The sequence below is a fragment of the Schistocerca piceifrons genome, unplaced genomic scaffold (genome assembly GCF_021461385.2).
Source record: "Schistocerca piceifrons isolate TAMUIC-IGC-003096 unplaced genomic scaffold, iqSchPice1.1 HiC_scaffold_961, whole genome shotgun sequence".
Taxonomy (NCBI): Eukaryota; Metazoa; Arthropoda; class Insecta; order Orthoptera; family Acrididae; genus Schistocerca; species Schistocerca piceifrons.
Window position 1 is genome coordinate 2,050,001 of NW_025729236.1, and position 10,000 is coordinate 2,060,000.

The 10,000-nt window shown below is 56.8% G+C and overlaps 2 non-coding genes and 1 pseudogene across 2 annotated transcripts; all 3 read right to left on the bottom strand.

The window, feature by feature from the left end:
- LOC124774397 overlaps positions 1–3,209 on the bottom strand; it is a 6,217-nt pseudogene extending 3,008 nt beyond the window's left edge.
- Positions 3,210–3,397: 188 nt separating this feature from the next.
- Positions 3,398–3,552, bottom strand: LOC124774098. Its single transcript, XR_007015093.1, has one exon. It is a non-coding gene; the product is annotated as a 5.8S ribosomal RNA (ribosomal RNA).
- A 352-nt stretch (positions 3,553–3,904) lies between these two features.
- LOC124774248 lies at positions 3,905–5,813 on the bottom strand. Its single transcript, XR_007015236.1, has one exon. It is a non-coding gene; the product is annotated as a small subunit ribosomal RNA (ribosomal RNA).
- Between the last annotated feature and the right edge of the window lie 4,187 nt (positions 5,814–10,000).

Below are 10,000 nucleotides of genomic sequence, written 5' to 3' on the forward strand. Positions count from 1 at the left end.
CGATGAGGGACTGCAATCCCCTCGCGGTCGATGCAAAAAGCAGGACGTCATCTGCGAAGGCCGCAGCGTTAACTCTGCGACCAAGGATCCGAGCTCCGATGTGGGAGGGAAGTTGACTCAAAACATAGTCCACCGCAAAATTGAAAAGGAGGGGGGAGAGGGGGTCACCCTGACGCACACCCCTAGCCGGCTGCAGGGGCACGCCCACGTCGGCGCCGCCCGCTATCACTGTCGTGCTACCCTCGTAACACCTTTCGACGTACTCAATAAAGCAATCCGGCAGGCCATGAGCCCTCAGCACGGGGCGGAGGGCAGCATGGTCCACCTTAAGAGAGTCATAGTTACTCCCGCCGTTTACCCGCGCTTGCTTGAATTTCTTCACGTTGACATTCAGAGCACTGGGCAGAAATCACATTGCGTCAACACCCGCTAGGGCCATCGCAATGCTTTGTTTTAATTAGACAGTCGGATTCCCCCAGTCCGTGCCAGTTCTGAGTTGATCGTTGAATGGCGGCCGAAGAGAATCCGCGCACCCGCGCGCCCCCGGAGGAGCACGCTAAGGCGGACGCGGCCTCGCAGCAAGGAAGATCCGTGGGAGGCCAAGGCACGGGACCGAGCTCGGATCCTGCACGCAGGTTGAAGCACCGGGGCGCGAACGCCGCGCAGGCGCGCGCATCCTGCACCGCCGGCCAGCACGAGGCCGACCAACGGCGAGAGCAGACCACGCCCGCGCTAAACGCCCGCACTTACCGGCACCCCTACGGCACTCACCTCGCCCAGGCCCGGCACGTTAGCGCTGACCCACTTCCCGACCAAGCCCGACACGCCCCGATCCTCAGAGCCAATCCTTATCCCGAAGTTACGGATCCAATTTGCCGACTTCCCTTACCTACATTATTCTATCGACTAGAGGCTCTTCACCTTGGAGACCTGCTGCGGATATGGGTACGAACCGGCGCGACACCTCCACGTGGCCCTCTCCCGGATTTTCAAGGTCCGAGGGGAAGATCGGGACACCGCCGCAACTGCGGTGCTCTTCGCGTTCCAAACCCTATCTCCCTGCTAGAGGATTCCAGGGAACTCGAACGCTCATGCAGAAAAGAAAACTCTTCCCCGATCTCCCGACGGCGTCTCCGGGTCCTTTTGGGTTACCCCGACGAGCATCTCTAAAAGAGGGGCCCGACTTGTATCGGTTCCGCTGCCGGGTTCCGGAATAGGAACCGGATTCCCTTTCGCCCAACGGGGGCCAGCACAAAGCGCATCATGCTATGACGGCCCCCATCAACATCGGATTTCTCCTAGGGCTTAGGATCGACTGACTCGTGTGCAACGGCTGTTCACACGAAACCCTTCTCCGCGTCAGCCCTCCAGGGCCTCGCTGGAGTATTTGCTACTACCACCAAGATCTGCACCGACGGCGGCTCCAGGCAGGCTCACGCCCAGACCCTTCTGCGCCCACCGCCGCGACCCTCCTACTCGTCAGGGCTTCGCGGCCGGCCGCAAGGACCGGCCATGACTGCCAGACTGACGGCCGAGTATAGGCACGACGCTTCAGCGCCATCCATTTTCAGGGCTAGTTGCTTCGGCAGGTGAGTTGTTACACACTCCTTAGCGGATTCCGACTTCCATGGCCACCGTCCTGCTGTCTTAAGCAACCAACGCCTTTCATGGTTTCCCATGAGCGTCGATTCGGGCGCCTTAACTCGGCGTTTGGTTCATCCCACAGCGCCAGTTCTGCTTACCAAAAGTGGCCCACTTGGCACTCCGATCCGAGTCGTTTGCTCGCGGCTTCAGCATATCAAGCAAGCCGGAGATCTCACCCATTTAAAGTTTGAGAATAGGTTGAGGTCGTTTCGGCCCCAAGGCCTCTAATCATTCGCTTTACCGGATGAGACTCGTACGAGCACCAGCTATCCTGAGGGAAACTTCGGAGGGAACCAGCTACTAGATGGTTCGATTAGTCTTTCGCCCCTATACCCAGCTCCGACGATCGATTTGCACGTCAGAATCGCTACGGACCTCCATCAGGGTTTCCCCTGACTTCGTCCTGGCCAGGCATAGTTCACCATCTTTCGGGTCCCAACGTGTACGCTCTAGGTGCGCCTCACCTCGCAATGAGGACGAGACGCCCCGGGAGTGCGGAGGCCGCCGCCCCGTGAAGGGCGGGGAAGCCCCATCCTCCCTCGGCCCGCGCAAGGCGAGACCTTCACTTTCATTACGCCTTTAGGTTTCGTACAGCCCAATGACTCGCGCACATGTTAGACTCCTTGGTCTGTGTTTCAAGACGGGTCGTGAAATTGTCCAAAGCTGAAGCGCCGCTGACGGGAGCGATTATTCCGCCCGAGAGCATCCCGAGCCAACAGCGGCGCGGGTCCGGGGCCGGGCCAGGTAGGTCCGTCATCCGGGAAGAACCGCGCGCGCTTGCCGGGAGCCCGAGCGCCCAAAGGGGCGAATCGACTCCTCCAGATATACCGCCGGGCAGCCAGCCAGGACACCGGGGCTCTGCCCAACAGACGCGAACCGAGGCCCGCGGAAGGACAGGCTGCGCACCCGGGCCGTAGGCCGGCACCCAGCGGGTCGCGACGTCCTACTAGGGGAGAAGTGCGGCCCACCGCACACCGGAACGGCCCCACCCCGCGGCGAGTGGAAAGGCAACCGGACACGACCCCGCCGCGGATTGCTCCGCGCGGGCGGCCGGCCCCATCTGCCGAGGGCGGAGGCCAGTGGCCGGATGGGCGTGAATCTCACCCGTTCGACCTTTCGGACTTCTCACGTTTACCCCAGAACGGTTTCACGTACTTTTGAACTCTCTCTTCAAAGTTCTTTTCAACTTTCCCTCACGGTACTTGTTCGCTATCGGTCTCGTGGTCATATTTAGTCTCAGATGGAGTTTACCACCCACTTGGAGCTGCACTCTCAAGCAACCCGACTCGAAGGAGAGGTCCCGCCGACGCTCGCACCGGCCGCTACGGGCCTGGCACCCTCTACGGGCCGTGGCCTCATTCAAGTTGGACTTGGGCTCGGCGCGAGGCGTCGGGGTAGTGGACCCTCCCAAACACCACATGCCACGACAGGCGGCAGCCTGCGGGGTTCGGTGCTGGACTCTTCCCTGTTCGCTCGCCGCTACTGGGGGAATCCTTGTTAGTTTCTTTTCCTCCGCTTAGTAATATGCTTAAATTCAGCGGGTAGTCTCGCCTGCTCTGAGGTCGTTGTACGAGGTGTCGCACGCCACACCGCCAGCCGGCTGTGCACGCTACCGAGAAAGTACCGGTATGCGAACCGCCAGGCGACGGGCGCGCATCGCACGTTTGAGGAGACGCGGCCGGCCCCACAGGCGGCCGCGACACTCCCAGGTCTGCGAAGCGGGGCAAACGCCGCGCGCTTCAGTATACGTAGCCGACCCTCAGCCAGACGTGGCCCGGGAACGGAATCCATGGACCGCAATGTGCGTTCGAAACGTCGATGTTCATGTGTCCTGCAGTTCACATGTCGACGCGCAATTTGCTGCGTTCTTCATCGACCCACGAGCCGAGTGATCCACCGTCCTGGGTGATCTTTTCTCAAGCTTCCGCCGTCTCTTTCGAGACGGTCGCATAGGCGGGAGTGAGGCGTGTGGCGGCCCCTGTTCCAGCGTTCTGTGTCCAACGGCCTCACGGCCGACGGGCGTCGTACGGCTCCACACCGGAGCGGACAGGCACTCGGGCGAAAGTCATTCAAAACCGGCGCCAGGCGCCAGGTGCCGCAGGCCAGCCGCTCCAGCGCTTCAGCGCTCGTACCACACAACATTGCCGCTAGTTTTGAGAGGCACGCGTGGTTCCGCACGCGGCGCACGGCTACGGCGAGCCGTACAGGTAGCGTGTTGCGCGACACGACACGCACATCGAAAGACATGCAGTCTAGTCGGTAATGATCCTTCCGCAGGTTCACCTACGGAAACCTTGTTACGACTTTTACTTCCTCTAAATGATCAAGTTTGGTCATCTTTCCGGTAGCATCGGCAACGACAGAGTCAATGTCGCGTACCAGTCCGAAGACCTCACTAAATCATTCAATCGGTAGTAGCGACGGGCGGTGTGTACAAAGGGCAGGGACGTAATCAACGCGAGCTTATGACTCGCGCTTACTGGGAATTCCTCGTTCATGGGGAACAATTGCAAGCCCCAATCCCTAGCACGAAGGAGGTTCAGCGGGTTACCCCGACCTTTCGGCCTAGGAAGACACGCTGATTCCTTCAGTGTAGCGCGCGTGCGGCCCAGAACATCTAAGGGCATCACAGACCTGTTATTGCTCAATCTCGTGCGGCTAGAAGCCGCCTGTCCCTCTAAGAAGAAAAGTAATCGCTGACAGCACGAAGGATGTCACGCGACTAGTTAGCAGGCTAGAGTCTCGTTCGTTATCGGAATTAACCAGACAAATCGCTCCACCAACTAAGAACGGCCATGCACCACCACCCACCGAATCAAGAAAGAGCTATCAATCTGTCAATCCTTCCGGTGTCCGGGCCTGGTGAGGTTTCCCGTGTTGAGTCAAATTAAGCCGCAGGCTCCACTCCTGGTGGTGCCCTTCCGTCAATTCCTTTAAGTTTCAGCTTTGCAACCATACTTCCCCCGGAACCCAAAAGCTTTGGTTTCCCGGAGGCTGCCCGCCGAGTCATCGGAGGAACTGCGGCGGATCGCTGGCTGGCATCGTTTATGGTTAGAACTAGGGCGGTATCTGATCGCCTTCGAACCTCTAACTTTCGTTCTTGATTAATGAAAACATACTTGGCAAATGCTTTCGCTTCTGTTCGTCTTGCGACGATCCAAGAATTTCACCTCTAACGTCGCAATACGAATGCCCCCGCCTGTCCCTATTAATCATTACCTCGGGTTCCGAAAACCAACAAAATAGAACCGAGGTCCTATTCCATTATTCCATGCACACAGTATTCAGGCGGGCTTGCCTGCTTTAAGCACTCTAATTTGTTCAAAGTAAACGTGCCGGCCCACCGAGACACTCAATAAAGAGCACCCTGGTAGGATTTCAACGGGGTCCGCCTCGGGACGCACGAGCACGCACGGGGCGGTCGCACGCCTTCGGCTCGCCCCACCGGCAGGACGTCCCACGATACATGCCAGTTAAACACCGACGGGCGGTGAACCAACAGCGTGGGACACAAATCCAACTACGAGCTTTTTAACCGCAACAACTTTAATATACGCTATTGGAGCTGGAATTACCGCGGCTGCTGGCACCAGACTTGCCCTCCAATAGATACTCGTTAAAGGATTTAAAGTGTACTCATTCCGATTACGGGGCCTCGGATGAGTCCCGTATCGTTATTTTTCGTCACTACCTCCCCGTGCCGGGAGTGGGTAATTTGCGCGCCTGCTGCCTTCCTTGGATGTGGTAGCCGTTTCTCAGGCTCCCTCTCCGGAATCGAACCCTGATTCCCCGTTACCCGTTACAACCATGGTAGGCGCAGAACCTACCATCGACAGTTGATAAGGCAGAGATTTGAAAGATGCGTCGCCGGTACGAGGACCGTGCGATCAGCCCAAAGTTATTCAGAGTCACCAAGGCAAACGGACCGGACGAGCCGACCGATTGGTTTTGATCTAATAAAAGCGTCCCTTCCATCTCTGGTCGGGACTCTGTTTGCATGTATTAGCTCTAGAATTACCACAGTTATCCAAGTAACGTGGGTACGATCTAAGGAACCATAACTGATTTAATGAGCCATTCGCGGTTTCACCTTAATGCGGCTTGTACTGAGACATGCATGGCTTAATCTTTGAGACAAGCATATGACTACTGGCAGGATCAACCAGGGAGCTGCGTCAACTAGAGCTGAGCAGCCGGCCGCCCGGGAGTGTGTCCCGGGGGCCCGCGCGAACACGCAAGCGTCCGCTCAATCATTCTGCAAACAGGAGGAGGCTGAGCTCCCCTGCACAATACACCTCGAAACCCTCTCAGGTCCCGGCGGCGCGCAGCGCCGTCCCAAGTACTTGGTCGGGTTCGAGAGAGGCGCAATCGCCCGGAGTTAGGCGAGTAGACGCTTTCGGTGCGACCACCCGTGCTCCCAACTGAGCTTGCCGCTGCCGACAGAGGCCCGGGAGCGTGCTGTCGTGGCATTGCCGGCGGGAGACAACACGCGCCACCTACGGTGACCGGCAGCTCCAACGCCAGCGCCACAGAAGGACAAAAGCCCCACTTGGGTGCCGAAGCGAACTCTCCCAGCACAGCGCACGCGCCAACACATCCGCACAGCTGCGATACAAACCACCAGCGAGAACCGCTGGGGCGACCGAGCAGCAGACGGCGTCGCGGCGCCGAGCGCCGGGCGGCGGCGCATCCTCAACGCACACAGTCCTCAATCGGACCAGCACACTGAAGATGTCCACCGCGCTTCGCACCGGGCCCGCGAGGACCTACTTTGGCCGCACGGCGCCGCGCGCAGGGTGCGCCGGCGCGCAGCTGCGACGCCTGCCGCGTCCGTCGGCCGGCGCGCCTGCCACTGGCCGCCCCCACCAGCCGGCTGTAGCGCGTGCGCCCACGCACCGCGCGGCCAGCACGCCGGGAGGCGCCCCCTCACCGGCCGGGGACGGTCCCACCCAGCCACCGCCGCGTATCGCTTCACAACCAGATGCCGTTCAGTTTCATCGGCATGGTGGGTATCGCTGGAACAACCGGTTAGTACCTCAACCTATCGTCGCCATCACCGATTCACCCCTAGCGAGAACAACCGCACCACAACGGGTTACCATTTCTTCATTTGCGTAACTTCACCAGCAAACGTAGGCGTCCATCGCCATTAGCAACTTCAACGATTATTGCATGCCTGTGTCAGGTGTCACGCCACACTACGTCTGCCCACATACACGCAACAAAATGTGCACGCCTAGACAATACGTGGAAGGTGGCCCCCGTACGTATGCGATGTCCATTGCTCGAACGACTGTCAACCGGCCTCTGTAGCATGTCGCAGATATGGAACGCGGTGCACCATGCTATCACGGTGTTTGAGGAGAGACGACTAGGTCCGAATACATCAACACACAGCTCATGCTGATCGCCATCCACGGCGTCCGTTCCTCCCACACGTCTCTATGGCGTACCACACTGCAATCCAGCTCTCATAGGGAGACGACACGTAGCTGCGTGCACAATATTTGCACTGTATGGTCCGCCGTTTTTGGGCGCAGTCGTTGTACGGTCACACATGTGCCACGATGTATCATTCAGTACATAAGGACGAATGTGCAGTACAGATTGTGGTTTATGCGTACGACATCAGCGGACAGTTGACACAGGCCGCACCACAACGTAGCCTGAGTACGTCGCATGCGAAGGGCATTGAACATGCAAACTTCTCACCAACCAGCTTGCGAAGGCAGGGGGCAAGGTGGGGACGTGGGGAGGGGTGGGGGGGGGGGGGGGCGGCATGTACGTCCTGCTGCCATCCACATAACAGTGTACAGCAGGAGCATGTGGAAAGTCAGCAAGACTTGCAAGGTGTTTAACATGAAGCGATACACAGGGGAGCGGGCAGTGCGAGTAGCGAACTATATTGCGAGGGTTGCGGGTGGGCAACACTACACTAATTGAACGAGTCGTATAACAATTACAGAGCAGGTTTAGGCGACAACGTGGGTTACGTTAGCGGACAACGTGGGTTACGTTAAGGCACAACGTGGGTTACGTTAAGGCACAACGTGGGTTACGTTAAGGCACAACGTGGGTTACGTTAAGGCACAACGTGGGTTACGTTAAGGCACAACGTGGGTGACGTTAAGGCACAACGTGGGTTACGTTAAGGCACAACGTGGGTTACGTTAAGGCACAACGTGGGTTACGTTAAGGCACAACGTGGGTTACGTTAAGGCACAACGTGGGTTACGTTAGGGCACAACGTGGGTTACGTTAGGGCACAACATGGGTTAGGTTAGGGGACAACATGGGTTAGGTTAGGGGACAACATGGGTTAGGTTAGGGGACAACATGGGTTAGGTTAGGGGACAACATGGGTTAGGTTAGGGGACAACATGGGTTAGGTTAGGGGACAACATGGGTTAGGTTAGGGGACAACATGGGTTAGGTTAGGGGACAACGTGGGTTAGGTTAGGGGACAACGTGGGTTAGGTTAGGGGACAACGTGGGTTAGGTTAGGGGACAACGTGGGTTAGGTTAAGGCACAACGTGGGTTACGTTAAGGCACAACGTGGGTTACGTTAAGGCACAACGTGGGTTACGTTAAGGCACAACGTGGGTTACGTTAAGGCACAACGTGGGTTACGTTAAGGCACAACGTGGGTTACGTTAAGGCACAACGTGGGTTACGTTAAGGCACAACGTGGGTTACGTTAAGGCACAACGTGGGTTACGTTAAGGCACAACGTGGGTTACGTTAAGGCACAACGTGGGTTACGTTAAGGCACAACGTGGGTTACGTTAAGGCACAACGTGGGTTACGTTAAGGCACAACGTGGGTTAGGTTAAGGCACAACGTGGGTTACGTTAAGGCACAACATGGGTTACGTTAAGGCACAACATGGGTTAGGTTAAGGCACAACATGGGTTAGGTTAAGGCACAACATGGGTTAGGTTAAGGTACAACATGGGTTAGGTTAAGGTACAACATGGGTTAGGTTAAGGTACAACATAGGTTAGGTTAAGGTACAACATAGGTTAGGTTAAGGTACAACATAGGTTAGGTTAAGGTACAACATAGGTTAGGTTAAGGTACAACATAGGTTAGGTTAAGGTACAACATAGGTTAGGTTAGGTTAGGTTAGGTTACACGTTGTTGTAAGGAAAGGTGTAGGGGGGGGGGGGCGGGGGCGGCAGGTTCGTTGATAGTGATTATAGTAAGTGAATGCTTGTGACATGATCAGATTTGTCACGTCAGGATGCACCTTTGGCTTATTAGAGGCGGCGCTCCAATTCTATGCTTGTGTGAGACCTGTGTCTTTGACTCATGTCATTGTTTGTGCGCTGTGACAGGAGGTACTATTGTGATGTTGGGTGCACCGTTGTATAGGACATGTGTGGGTGTTGGTGCCTGGTCTGCGCAATGGTGGATGTCGAAAGGCTGGGATATTGTATTTTCCGCATGGACCTCCTGGTCTGGTTGTGATAGTGTGGATTGTGTAATGTGGCGGAGAAGATGCACTGGATGTTGTTCCATGCTGGTGCTTACATATTGTATGTGCGCCTGTTAGAAGCAGAGAGTGGTGCGTGATCAGAGTGTCTGGCTGACGTGTGGTTCCCATTGTGGGCAGACTCTTTCAGCATGTATACGGACAGTTGTGTATATTTGCTGTAGTTTGATGGCTCTGCATTGATTACTAATCAGCGCCGTGTGTACGGGTAATCTGGTTCCAGTCCAAAATGTTCCATCTGTGTACATTAGTGACAAAGACTCCCCCCATGCAGTGGGGCTCGGTCTGTTATAGCTCTTCCGCGTAATATATTTGCCCCACGTTTTTGCGACTGCGAGTGCGAGTGCAACGCGCATGGGGACCGACATGCTGATGGCTCGGTATCGGACGCCGTACAGTGAGCAACGCGATCGCGTCTCTCGCTCGTAAGTGGTACAGGTCGCGGCTCATGTATAGGGACAGCGGGAATGTCGCATATTGGAAATAACTCTTCATGAAACGCAAGTTATAGGGGTGGATTGCACTTTACGAGTGCGGGAAACTTCCGCCGTTCATCCGCTGGAGGTGCGAGTTTGGCGGTTGGGGTGGTGCACGAACGGGTGCGGGTGGAGTCATTGCCGGTCCACGGCTTCGTGCGGCAGAGCCACTGGAGATTGGGTGCTATGGTCGACAGAGGCTGCAGGCTTTGTGGGTGGCGTCGAAAGGCGGGCACTGTGGCGCCATCGCTGTCTTAATCGGCTTGGCGTCGCATAGATGGCGGTATCGTCGTTGGAGGAGGTCATGTTGCGGGAGACCTACAGATGGCGGTATGTTTTGTGGTGCGGACGTAGTGTTGTCAGATGCGCATAGATGGCGGTATT